Source organism: Rhyacophila brunnea, unplaced genomic scaffold (assembly GCF_057557595.1).
Source record: "Rhyacophila brunnea isolate RB1 unplaced genomic scaffold, BYU_Rbru_1.0 scaffold_8, whole genome shotgun sequence".
Classification (NCBI taxonomy): Eukaryota; Metazoa; Arthropoda; class Insecta; order Trichoptera; family Rhyacophilidae; genus Rhyacophila; species Rhyacophila brunnea.
In genome coordinates this window covers 30,240,005-30,255,124 of record NW_028233350.1, presented here as the reverse complement: position 1 = coordinate 30,255,124, position 15,120 = coordinate 30,240,005, and the positions used below count along the sequence as shown (strand labels likewise).

At 33.0% G+C, this 15,120-nt stretch overlaps 1 protein-coding gene across 6 annotated transcripts in view; it reads left to right on the top strand.

Annotated features, from left to right (window-relative positions):
* The first annotated feature begins 267 nt into the window (after positions 1–267).
* Positions 268–15,120, top strand: part of ome (dipeptidyl peptidase 4 omega) — a 116,973-nt gene continuing 102,120 nt past the window's right edge. For 3 of the 6 annotated variants that reach the window (XM_085959037.1, XM_085959033.1, XM_085959030.1), the window contains exon 1: positions 268–563. The gene's annotated coding sequence lies outside the window, so the exon portion shown is untranslated. Of the gene's footprint in view, positions 567–15,120 lie in introns of all 6 variants that reach the window. The other 3 variants (XM_085959031.1, XM_085959035.1, XM_085959039.1) reach the window with 3 other exon arrangements.

The window sequence follows — 15,120 nt, the reverse complement described above, 5'->3', positions numbered from 1 at the left end:
TCTGTTGTCAAAGCTCTTAACGGTAGTAGTTAATACCTAGTTGCGTATTCAAAACGTAGGTACAATACCAAATAATATAGTGTATTCGTTGTTGTTGTTTCTATACTGCACGGGAACAGGTCCTGATAAAACACTCATCATTTCTGGAGTGTACATCATGATGCTTGTTGAGTACAGAATTCCCCTTCTGCCTTCCAATTTGTGTCAGTGAAAGGTGAAGAGCGACTTGCTTCCTCTTCTGAACAAGTAATTCGAAAAACGCAATTTAGTCGTATTGCGTCGGTTGTTCCGGAAGGTTGCGCTCACAGAATCAAGCGAAACTGAACATCTTCCGCGAATAAAAACATTTATCTTTATCAAACTCTGTGTGCAGAGTTTTAGCAAAAAAACCAAAATGTTTTCGCCAGTCGGCCGAATATGATAAAAGTTATCCAGTGTGGTTTTGCGTTATAACTTTCATTCGTTTGATAACTAAATCTGTGCTCCTTCCGGTAGAGTTTTCCGGGCGAAACATCCGGAAAGTTGCAAAGAAAACTGAGTTATTCTAATCGAATTCTGAAAAGGTAAATATATTTTTATTTTACCTTGATATTGACTGAATTCTTATTGGTGGACAATTTCGACACATAATAATTTACTGCGTATATACCCAATACGAAATTAAATGCAGTTATGTATGTGTTACTTTAATTTATTTTCACATAAGGACCTACATAGACTGGTAAATTTGCGACGGTTAAATGTTTATATACTTACCTATACTTATGTTATTAATAAACAATTTTTAAAAATAACTTACTGAAAGTAGGATTTAGGGAAAGAAAATTTAATTTAAACGATATATTTTGTTCGCTAGGTTAACTAAAATAATACCTACTATTAGATATAGTAAGTTTTTATGTAAATATGTACTAAGTACCTATTATATTTTCATTGCCTTGGAGTTTGTAGTGCTGTGATTTTCTGATTTTCAGATTTTCTCAATTAATGTATTAAAAGTCCAAAATTACGTATAGCATTTACTAGAAAGTGGTGTGCACTAACTTATTAAAAGACAATTAATTACACACAAATGAGTTATGAATGCAGTTAATTAAACTAAACAACAAAATTTAATAAATGTAGATACGAGTAAAAATGATATAATATAATATCAAAGAAAGAAAATTGTATTCATGTGTACTTACATCGGAAATTTACCACGAATATAATGTCTTGATAAGGTATACTAGTGTAAATTGGTTTGTCTCGTTTAGATTTTTAATAATTCGAGTTTAAAGTTAATTGAATGAGTTATCTCATTGGACCTTTTCTATCCTTTCCCGAATTAAATATAGCTATAGATAGATATGTAGCTGAAATAAATAAACAAATATAGTGTATACCTATACTGGAGTATACTATTACTAAATAGTTTTCCGGGAAATTTAAGCCAATTCAAAGAATCGACAATACTGAACCCGTTGTGCATTTTTCATACCAATGGCATACTAAAAGTTATGCCTAGTCCATGCATCGGTATAGTATTGAACATTGTATACAAACTTGAGAGGTTTATCGATTTTTTTTTCAAACGATTAGATATATGATATAAATGACAGTGGCGAAGGGTGACTTTTGGAAAGAGGTAGGCTGTGGAGATCTGATAAAAAGAGCACACTTGTCAGGTATACTTACGAGAATAGTACGATATTTACTACTAATGAATAGGTACACACTAGTAAATGACAACGACACACTAATTCAATGGAACTTCAAAAACTCATTGACGACATAAAAATGAGCGATGTGTTTAAATTACGTATTTTTCAAAACATGTATACCCATCAAAAATCATTAGATAAATTTATTTTTATTTATAAAAACAATCTATACTTACTTATTTATTAATATTCGATTAAACGCCGTTGAAATTATTTTTTTAATTATCTAATTATTAATGATTTTGGACAAAGTGCACAGTCGTGATAACATTATTATGCGCGAATGTTTTAGGCTCTGCGATAGGAGCTTACCTTATTTCGTACAAATTAGCAGACTTGCTGAGGTTACGAGACGTAAAGTCCATACGGAAAAAAATCAGAATTATTTCACACATAATCGGAGATTTATTTACGTCGAGACGTCGCGGCGTTTATTATTTATTTACGGCGCGCTGTGGTATATTTTTTAATACCTTTGCAGTTGTTTTGTAAACTGTGTAATACTGTAATACATTCCTACGTATACGACATCTCTCGTTGGCAAAATAAATTATTTTTATATAACATAAAATAATGAAGTCAATATGCAATTGTAGGCTTTAAATAATCGCCTAGTATGGAGTCTTCGCCACTGATAAATGACCATAGATTTTTGTTTCCCGACGCGGATGGGAAACATTGGAGATAATATACGAATGTTCTTTGTTTGAATTAGACTTTACCGCATTGTCAATAAATAATTGTTCTGTGCTCTGAACTTGAATACTTAACATTGTTAGTTTTTAGACAGTTTTCAAAATAATGTTTACACACATTTTAAATGCATTTTGTATAAAGTTATAATTGCCTACATACGCCATAAATAATAAAATTCAACAAAGACCTGTCATGCCTTGCTTATACACGAAAATTTACAAAAAAACTTTTTTTGACTAAACTACATTAAAACGGGATTAATATTAATTGTTCTCACGATATATTCTTTCTATGTTTTAGTTTTTATAGTTATGTATAGGTAAATCGTTTTACAGTGGCACCATGGGTACGGCAAACGCGGCTTGCAGTTGTAGTGGTATTGTTTGCTATCATTGAAACAGGCATTGTCGCAAGCAATTCAATACACGCGCGAATCGCCTATGGTGCCACTGTAGAATGATTTACCTATAGCCTAGGTCAAGATATGAGGCTAACAGACGAGTGTGGATAAGCTGACGGATAAAACGAAGTTTTGTATAATGTAATATTAAATCTATACCTCAGCCAACGTATGTATATAATTAACAAAACCGTATGTAGGTACAACACGAAGAGCATAAACATGCTTATATTTCGCTATCCTGAAAAATGTTGTGTTTTTGACTTAAGATTGTCTGACTCTTGGAAAGAAATAAATGCATGTTATTTTATTGGTAAATAAATATTACACAATATTATAGAGTTAGAAAAATGGGTTCTGAATTGATGGTCATTTTTTTATTTCAGAATACTAAGCACCTTTGCACTCTATCCGTGAATAATTTATGTTAGGAGTTGTCTGTCTTATTGTCCAAATAAAACACTACGTCATAAAATTATGTACCTAGTACCTACTACCTAGATATTGTGATTTTAATCGAAATTACTTGCTATTGTAAATCCTAACATCGGAATAGATATGGTAAGTAAGTTAAGAAATGAATGATAAAATATTTAAATTAAAAAAAAAATACATTAGTTCCCTACCACTTAAATTGAAATGTATTTAAATTAACATAAAATAATCGTTATATTAAAATTAATTTCATTGGCATAATGTAGGTTCCAGTGACGTCCCGTGGGGGTAGGCAGGCCATGCGTTGCGTAAGAAAGGCAGATTATAAATGGCGACAAATTAAATAATGAATTATCACATCATTTGAAAGCGGTGGCGGGTTTTCACTAAACGGATGATGTGGCCTCTTCGATAAAAAGTACCGACATCTTGGTTTAAAAAATACAATGGGCCTTTACAACTATCAGTGCCTCAAACCGCCACGTACCTAAACAACCGAAGTTTGATAGTCGGCTTCGTATAAATGTTCTAATCGTCAGTAGATAGTAGTATTTCTCTGTTTAAAAATAGGTAAGTATGTACCTAATAATTTTGCATACAATTTGAGTCTAAAGTGAAAGGGAATAGCATTCTAACTCTGCCTAAGGGTGGCGGTTTGCCAAGGGATGGGTTCACAGTGTTATCTATAGAATCGTTATTAACACATTAAAGCCTCAATTACATTGAGCTTCTTTACGAGCTGTTTATTGGCGAATTTACAATCTGCCTGTAAAGTCGCCCAGTGTAATCATCGAATATGCTAATAAGCAGGTTGTAAACACTCTACCGAGAAAAGTTGAAAGCCGGTCAACTTTACACGCTACACGCCGGCGTGTGGGCCTACTGTGTCTGCGCAGTAGAGCGCAGTACCAACCTCCCGTTAAAAAAACGAACTACGTTCCGTCAAAATAGTCGCTGGCTTGTGGCTTCTCAGCGAATGGAAAGTTTTGTGTGTAATCATCAAATCGCAGTAGCTGAATCGCCCGCTTTTAAATTCGCCAATAAACAACTCGTAAAGAAGCTCAATGTAATTGAGGCTTAACGCAATAATATGCGTGTAAAGTAGAATATCAAATAATACAATATATCTCACACGAATTTAATGATGAATTTATTCAATATAATTTAGTTGTTCTAGAGATAAAACTTGTTATAAATACATTTCAAAAAATCTGATTAAATAAAAAACACTGACCCGTAATAAAAAAATGTTCATTCATTTTTTATATTAATTAAATTGTAATTTTTTAAATTAAAATAAATAATTCTTTAATTATTAACACATATGCGTCAAAGTAGGCATGAAAAATGACTTACAACTCTCGTTAACATGATTATTTTGATATGAAATCATGTATAATAAATTTTATTACACCATACAATTTGAGAGATTGGCATTTGTTTGACATTTTCAACAGATTAGATAATAATATTATAATATTTACAATGAAGCGTAAATGACAAATTTAATGTTGTATCTTACAACTAAACATCGCAGATATACACACAAAACTGATTAAACACAATATGTACGTATAATATATTTTAATTTATAATGTTTTACTTTGCAAAGATAATGCTATTATAATAAATATTTGAATAAAAAGATATTATAGTACACTCAGTCTTGCAAAAGACAATGCTGAAATGGTGGATGCAAATGCTGCGAAATGATAAGCAATTTCAACGAGATCCTTCCTACAAGCTGAGAAAATTGTGTTGCATTTGCCAACTTCTGAAGATACACCCTGGACCCGGAGCCATTGAAGACTGATCAATCCCAAAGAGTACGCGAGAACAGATTCTCATTTGTTGACGATGGCATTACTACACAATAATGTTAATTCTGTATTCTTCACTTTGTGTTTTACATTTTTTTTTAATTAAGTGGCAAGCACATCCAAGGATGTATGAGATTTATGGGTGCATCTATGATTTTTCAACATGCCTCATTTTGGTGGCGAAGGGTGGAGGTAGGCTGTTAAGATCCGCCATAAATAGCGCACATTAAACTTTGACAGTTACACCTATTTATTTTCATTGAAATTATACTACACTTTTACAGATGGTGATGGTTAGTTTTTTTAAATTCAATTGCACCCTGCAACAGAATATCTAAAATGATGTAATTAAATCATACATAACTTTAAAAATTAATAGACAGAATAATATTTTGTATCTGGTATAGTTTGGTTTAGGCAGGGCGTAATGGATTTAAAAAAATAAACCAACAATATGCGTAATATGTATTTTTAATCCAACGAAAACAAATAAGTATGAATGAAAATGTGTGTGCAATTTTGTCGTATTACCCAAAATAAACCAAAACTATAATGGTTTGGTTTAGGCAGGGTTTAAATGATTTTTAAAAACTAATCAACACCGTCTGTAAATTTTATTGTAGTCTTAGTTCAATAAAAACAAATTTGTATGACTGACGAAGTTTAATGTGCACTATTTATGGCGGATCTTAACAGCCTATCTCCACCCTTCGCTACTGCCTGATGTAAAATAACAAAAAAAGATTGTTTACAAATAATATGTCTTGCATGCGTAAAACTTATACATCCAAATGTCGAGAATGTCTTCTAAAACCTTTCCAATGAAATCTTTTGCATGTTTTTCCAAATTTAATGGTCCCCATTATTATAAGGAACCACCACAATATAATGTAATATGCACGTATAATTTAATTAAAAACTTTTTTGTTGCGTAATACGAATTATAACAACGATATTTTGCATTTTTTTGTTCATCTGTAATTTAGTCATTTGACTTCAAAATAATGTTTTTGAAATTGTAATTGCGCAGAAGATGCGCGCGCATTTCAGCTTTCAAAATTTGAAAAATGTAAAATTATGTATCAGAAAAGTCGGATTTACTAATTAAATGCACAAATGGTAAAAATCTGGTATAATAATAATAAGACAATGAATTTTGTTTTTGTCTGCGGTCAATTAATTCTCCACGACGTCAACATTCCGTGTGCGGCACCCCTAAAGGTCATCATATCTAAGCATTTTTATAACCTAAATGGATCTGTTAATATTGTTATTGGTTTGTCGGAGCACCTCTAATTGTTGCAATTGCAGCGGCCCTTTTTATAATCATTATTGACGTTTTCTGAGCGAAATACAACACAGAATTATTATTGGTAACTAGGTAGGTACCTAATTGCCTATATATATATATAAATTCTTCCGACTATGTACGATCCTAATAAGACCATATGGGCCTCCACAGAGTGGAGGTATTAACAGATTCAGTTTTTACGAGAAACGGATGTTAGCCACTTGCTCAACCTATTAGGTACATACTCTGACTCATACACAAATTGAAAAACAATATGTGTGTACTTGTCACACCCAGGATTCGAACCTGGGACCCACGACGATATAGGCAGGTTAGTATAAGTATATAAATACAAAAATGAATACATCGGTATTAAAGATTATGAGATATTTTGTCACTTAGAGTGTAGCTGGTAATGCGCACCTATATGGCATGTGATTTTAACGAAATTTCAGGAAATCCTATAACCTTTTTCTATACTTTAAAATTAAATACCATGGTACAGTCTAACGTCAAGAAACGGCTGGACATTTTTGAATTGTGGTGTTGGGGAAAGATGTTCCGAAGAAGTTTGCGAACGACTCTATTCTGAAGTCCCTCGATATCCAAGATAGGCTCTCGATATTACACCACGATTCACCGGGGAAATCAAAAGACGTAAGAGTCTTCCGACTCGCTGGAGTGAGATAATAAAGGATGTCAAAGTTTTCTCTCAAGTTTAAGACCAGTTCTGGTCAATGGATGTCGCGATTCTCAGCAGTGAGGATAATAACTACGTAGAAGAATTATACACTATAATAGTAAGCATTATGTCGTCTCCTCAACAAAAAATATGACAAATTGTACCCATTAAATAATATAACATTCTGAATAATAAATAATTACAAGATAAAAAGAACTTTTTATATACTTACAACGTTTTTAAATTTTCTGTTGAATTATTATGCTCAATATGCTCAAACTTGTACTTGATATGAAGTAAATAAAAAACAATCAAACAAACAAATATAGAATACCGAAATGTTATTTTGACATTTCATTTTGATTTCCACAGTAACGCACGTTATTATTATTATTATTAATAATTTAGTTGCTAGGACCACCCTCTTAGCAACCAATAACAGTCTTTTACTTTTTACGGATTTTTCTGAAATAACTTTCCATACAAAACAGAATTGACTGAAAATGAATTCAATTCTGCTTAAAGATGGCTAAAAGTATTACTTATATTACTATTATATATTATATATATTATTACTTGTATTACTATTATATACAAAATAATGCATTGGCATCGTGTTCTGATATATTCTAAACGTTTCAAATGTCTAACTAGTCGGGAAGTTGGTTAAAAATCGATTGCAAGATTTGTACTGGACAAACAACCACCGGACAAACAAGAAGACAAGACAAAAACAGTTAATTCTGTGTTGTATGAAAAGTTATTTCGGAAGAAATCCGTAAAAAGTAAAACTATTATTGGTTGCTAAGTGGGTCCTAACAACTAAATTATTAATATATACGTGCGTTGCTACGGAAATCAATACGAGTGTCAAAATGACATTTTAGTATTATTTCTATCAAATACATTTGTTTTGATCGTTTATGCTAGTCAAGTCAAGTTTATATGATTCAACAGAAAATTTAAAAACGTTGTAGGCATATAAAAAGTTATTTTTGTCTTGTAATTATTGAATGATATAATTTCATAAATTGTTAATGGTTGCGCTTTTCATAATGTACTGTAATTGATTGGTGGACGTGGATATTGGGGGGGGGGGGGCAATTATACGTATGATGCCAGGCACAGATCTTTTGTGATGATCTGCTTTCTGGCTGATACATGGAAATAAATTAAATAATTCATTTAATCATTTAATTAAGTAGGTATATTATGACAATGATAAAAATTTTGGACGTTTTTTACGCACTCTCCCCATGATAACGATGTGGGGATGGTCCCTATGAACCCTTAAGGTAGAGCCGCCCCTGGTTGTAACCATGCTCCAGGTGTACGAGCCATACATGCATGTAATAGATATCACTTTTTTATCATTTAAGCTACGAGATCTCAGGTGAGGTTTATTTATCTATTAATTTTATAAACTATCGTGACATCCCATTTATATACATTTGTTACATTCAATTTATACAAGATTAATGATTATATTACATTAAAATACATATATTATTCATTATGGGTAAGTACCACTTATAAGTGACTTTTTCTGCGTTATTAATATCAATTTTCATATTTGGTAGAATTAATAGTCAAGTTTCAGTAGACAGGGCAGCCTGACTAATTTATATTTGTTAATTTGGAAATTCAAATTCCGAGGGTGTTTAAAGCAAAAAAAAGTTTCTCTCCATCACCTGTCAACTGAGATATATAGAGATAAGACTAATTACTTACGTATTTTCATCGTTTTTACAACGTTTTTCTTAGGTCGTATTCTTATTTGTCCGATCCAAATCTTGCAATCGATTTTTAACTGACTTCCAGAGTAGCTAGACATTTGAAACTTTTAGAATATATCAGAACACGATGCCAATGCATTTTTTAATACTTTTAGCCATCTTTAAGTAGAATTGAATTTATTTTCAGTTAATTCTGTTTTGTATGAACAGTTATTTCGACACCAAAATTGGTTGCTAAGCGGATGGTCCTAGCAACTAAATTATCAATATATACGTGCGTTACTATGGAAATCAATATGAATGTCAAAATGACATTTCAGTATTATTTCTATCAAGTACAATTTTTTTTGATCGTTTAAGCTAGTCAAGTCAAGTTTATATGATTCAACAGAAGATTTAAAAACGTTACAAGATAAAAAGTTCTTTTTATCTTGTAATTATTTTTAAATAGGTACATTATGATATTAAATTATATAAATAGTAATACCTACTTATACTGAGATGGGTACTTTAACCATTATTTAAATAAAAAATAATCACGTTATTTGGTTTAATTTGAACATTATAAAGAGTGGCTGTCGTGAATTTCACAATAAACCAATGGATATTAACAGTGACGTCCCGTGGGGGTAGGCAGGTTGAGCGTCGCTTGGGGGCGGCAGTTACTCGAAAGGCGTCAAATCGAGGAGAATCATTTGGATTATATAGAAATATGATACTTATATTTATAAATAGCTAAGATTATTTTGTTTACATGTTGTACAATACCTAATAGCACAGTAAACATGGAATCAAAATAATAACTCTGTGTATTGCTAAATAGTACAAACCAAATGTGTCACCGTCACCTCATGTGACCTCAGACTCTGGTCTAGATTTAATTTTGAATGTGTTAGTGGTAGGTATACATTTTGATAGTAATGTATCCATACAACACATCTCTTAGATATTGGAGTCATGAAAGGATGATAAAAATACTATATACTTTAAAAAAAAATGGGGCGGCATTTTGACGCTGCCTAGGGGCGGCATTTTGTCTAGGGACGTCACTGGATATTAACCCTTTTGCTTTTAACCCCTCTCTGTGCTTCGGGATTCTCACTTACAATGGACGAACATTGACTGTCGGCTTTGATATTTTGGTTTCCATTAGGCGGTGTCATTCATTTCCATACAAACTTTAAACCCAAATAACTATGTATTAATGATGAGTATTCACTACTGGTAGCTATATAAATAAAAGCAGGGCCATGCATGTTAATTATTGCCCGGGTGCCAACCGAAATTGCCGCCCCCAACTGTAAGGTTGTATATTATGCTGTATCAGTTGAAAATATCACATTGAAACGGACGAAACCTATCCTAGCAATTTGAAAAATCTGTGGAATAAATAGTATACATTGCCTTTTATTTAAATTCATAATTATAAATAAACAATAATTATCATGAAAAATGCGCAAAACAGAGCGTCCAATATTTTTAAAATATTTTACTCCACTTTGCAGCGCTGTAGCGCGCTATCCATTAAAATATAGAAAAATATTTCAGGCAAAAGTTGTAGACAACTAATAACTAATAATCACTATTTTTATCGGTATACCTACTGGTGAAGAGATATTGTGAAAAACCCGTTTTTGTGCGCCATTTCTCCAAGATGGCGGCGTTATCCGGGGTGCGATAAGGTCGAAAACTCGGATTTTATATTAGGACCCAATATAAAACATATCCAAAAATCAGAACAACCGTACCTTTTGCATGGTAAGTCCTCTTTTTCGGTTCCTGCTACTGGATCGATTAATGATATACTTTTAATGGCAATAAACAGTAACGTCCCTAGACAAAATGCCGTCTCTGGACAGCGCCAAAATGCCGCCACATTTTTTATACAATATTTTTCATCATCCGCGAACTTCGGATTCGTTTCTGGTCACCAAGAACGTCGAAAGGCAACGGAAGTAAACTAGACATCGCGAACCCGACAAAAAAATACAGTCCTGTTAAACCTACATCCTCTGGGATTGCCCGCTTATGGAATTCGAACGAGCGGAGCTGTTTGTCAGGGTCCGTCCTCACACGGGCCCAATTGGTCATGGAGATCTGGTAGCAACCGAGGCCAACTTTGCGGCATTTGAAAAATTTTCAGCGTCGTATGGGGAGCGGGATAGTCCCGACTCTTCTGTAGACTCATCCATTTCAATTCGTGACACTCAGTATGCGGGTACATAAAGCGCTTAACGTCAGCGGACAGCAGAGCCAGTCCAAAAAACAAACATTTTCTCTCTTAACTTTCTTCTTTAAGCACTACGGTGCATGGTTGCAGCATCAGTCCCGTGCGGCTCCGTCTCGGGACGGAATGAGCACTTAAAATCACTTCTTTCAGACACGTTTAAAGCGTCATAGAAAGCGGCAACGCATATCCACGGTTGTGCATATATGACGGGTGGTGGTGGGCACTTGAACGTAGTCCTGTTAAACCTTTTATGTTAATTAATGCATTTTGTTTCCAACCAGTGAGCTGAATTTTTAATGGAAAGATATTTTCGTTATTACTAAGTTTAAGTAGGTAGCTATTTCTATATATACCAAATGCCGCCCCCAAGCGACGCTCAATCTGCCTACTCTCACGAGACGTCACTGGCAATAAATAGAAGAATTGTAGAAAAGTTAAAATATTTTTTTTTCCATTTAAATATGTATTTATACAAGAAGTAGGTAGGTATATCAATTAACATTGTCTCATATTTTTTAAATTGCAAATAACAGCCTTCAGTAACATATAGGAAAATTGCGCCGCTTGTGACTTTTTTACTATCCACCTATATATTTTATATCATTGGTTAGGGTACTGACCCTTTCCATTGAGACTGAGAAAGTATGTGTCTATTTTTTTTATAATTCTATGCATTAGTCATAGCTTAGAGATCTTAAACCCTTAAATTGGAATGTTTATTAGGTACATATTTAAATATATATTTTCCGCTAATCCTTAGATTTTCAACCTTTGCTACGCCCATTGGCCGTATGTAAGTTAGGTACTTATGTATTTCATATAGGTATTTTAATATAAGGTATGTAATTGAATGTAATATTATTTAATAATAATAATTGATATTGTTGTGTCTTTCGGGTGTTTTCCCGCTGCCTGAAACATGACGCCCGGGTGCTACGCAACACTCAACACCTGGACCCGCCCCTGTACATAAGATATAGTTATGTAAGCCGAAAAGTAATTACAGGCAGATCCAAACAGAGGATGATCGACCATGGTGGCACTATGAAAATAAAAGCAGAAAACGCTGGGCTGCAAATAAACCAGTCAAAAACTAAGTATATGGTCAGCACACGCGATCAGGTACCGCTGCAGAATATAGACATAGGACAGCATGCATATGAAGGGGTGGACAAGTTCACGTATCTCGGATCCAGCTTAAATACCCAAAATAAGACAGCAGAGGAGATAAAAATCCGCCTTATCTCCGGGAATAAATGCTGGAATGCCTGCAAGCGACTGATGGGGTCGAAATTTCTAGGCCGAAGAAGTAAACTTTTAATATATAAAACAATTATAAGGCCAGTGGGCAGAGACTTGGTGCTTAACTCAAAACGAGGAAAACAAATTGGCTGTCTTCGAGCGCAAAATACTCCGCAAAATCTTTGGACCCACGTTGGAAAATGGGAACTACAGAATAAAAATGAACCACGAGTTGAAAGAGCTGATTGAACAGCAAACAATCATAAGATACTGTAAGTCCCAAAGACTACGATGGGCGGGACATCTGGAGAGAATGCCTAAAGTTAGAGCGCCAAGGATCATGACGAAGTGGCTACCCCAACGGAAGAGACCCAGAGGCCGTCCAAGAAGGAGATGATCTGACGCCGTAGAAGTGGACTGGCTTCATATAGGAAGACCCGGTAACTGGAGAAGTGTGGCGAGAGACCATAGTGAGTGAAGAGTGGTTGTGGAGGTGGCCAAATCCCACCCCGTGATGTAGCGCCGTGGAAGAAGAAACAGAAAAACTAGAAGCGTGTTACTTTTCCATATATTATTATTGTAACTCGATAGAATATGTGCATACTATTATTATGCTAATATCATTATCGTAGAGAATGTCAATATACAGTTCAGTGAAGACTTTGATTTATTTTAGGAATAGATTTCATTACTCATATGAAAAACCACAAAGTAAGTTATTAACATATATTATATTCGCCACAGATGGAAATTCATTTTATATGAAATAGTTGATATAAATTTTATTCCCCGCGTTTGTTTATATTTTCCTTATTTCAAACTATTTGGAGATATGCGTTGTTTAATGTCACTACAACGGGGTTTCCCCTTTTGAAACATTCCAAAATTCCTGACAAATTATATTTACAATACTGTGCGTAGAACAATGTCTTTCAGTATACGTATTTACCTACGTACGGGAATCTTCATAGCTGGAAAATGTATTTTTGGCGTTGGCATATTATATTCTGATTCATGTCACCAATGGATGATTACAGTTTTAAGAATTTCAATACTTTATTTTTTACTTACTTTAGTAGGTAATTGGGAAATCTTATTAATTCACAAAATATGTTGTCTGTAAGTAAATAACACAGTAAATCTGAAATTAATTAAATTTATTTTCAGGTGTGTTCAACGGAAATGGAAATTAAAGATCGAACAGACACCATGAAAATTTACTACTATATTGCAAAATGTGCGGAGTGCCACCTTTAAAAAAAATAAAAGGTTTATTCCAGCATTTCTAACCAAACTGGTAAACAGTGTGATAGAACTTTTACGGGAACGCGATTTTCGATAACTAATAATTAGTGTTGCATTACGTAGAATAAATTCAATATTTTATTTGTCTCTAAATCTAAAACAACAACAATTTTTTTCAGATGTCTGCTTGTCATGAAAATTCAACCTGTTATATAATTCGTCGCCTATAAGAAGATGTAATATTAATTGTCGCATTCACTTATTTTAAATTTATAAATAATGCTTCACAAATCGATACTAACTTAGTTGTTGGTCTTTGACATGATATAATTATCATAGAGAATAAATATGGCTGGAATTATGGGATAGTTAGAACAAATAATTACAAGATAAAAAGAACTTTTTACATACAACGTTTTTAAATTTTCTGTTGAATCATATAAACTTGACTTGACTAGCTTAAACGATCAAATAAATTTGTACTTGATAGAAATAATACTGAAATGTCATTTTGACATTTCATATTGCTTTCCATAGTAATGCACGTATATATTAATAATTTAGTTGCTAGGACCCCAGACCCCTAGCAACCAATAATGGTGTCGAAATAACTATTCATACAAAGCAGAATTAACTGAAAATGAATTCAATTCTACTTAAAGATGGCTAAAAGCATTAAAAATGCATTGGCATCGTGTTCTGATATATTCTAAAAGTTTCGAATATCTAGCTAGTCGGGAAGTTAGTTAAAAATCGATTGCAAGATTTGTACCGGACAAATAAGAATACGAGCTAAGATAAACGTTGTAATAATGATTCATAAGTCGGTACTAACTTAGTTGTTGGTCTTTGACATGATAATATTATGATCATAGAGAATATGGCTGGAATTATAGGATAGTAAGAACAAAAAGGCGGTTTCTTGTTAGCATACGATTACGTTCCATTACGATTCATCTCCAACATAAACACCAGATAATATGTCACATTTATTTTGGCTGTATACAAAATCTATAGGTACCTAACTCCGGGGATTGTGAAACCTTCTGTAATTTTTTTTTTATAATTGTAGATTTTTATAATTGTACAAGGAATATGTATATAAATATGAAGAATGATAATATGGAAGTCATATCGCTCTTACAAAGTTGTTATAATTTGCATCGTTCTAAGCATAAATAATTATTCGTTTATCTAAAAAAAATGCCACAATATTATTCATCCAAACTGGTTTGTATCCAGCAAACTTACATACATAATATAATATGTACTGATAGTTATATAAAATATACCTTCATAATATGTGAATATAATATCAAGGCAATGCTTAGATATAACGTGTATACTTATTGTGAATATTTACCATTTTCCACAACAATGAAGCAACAAAATGAAACTACTACAGAAACATAGGTATTTATTAATAATTATTCATAGTAAGGTTCTTTTGAGAGAAAATTTAAATATAACTATACAAATAAAATAATATCAGACGACGCTTGATATATTTTATCGAAAGATATTGGAGAAGGCTATTCAAAGGGGACTTTAAATATTGGTTTTGAAGAGGAAGTTTCAATCCTGAACGATATTATCATTTACTAGAGAATTGAGCGTGTGCTGAACCAAGCCCGATGGAA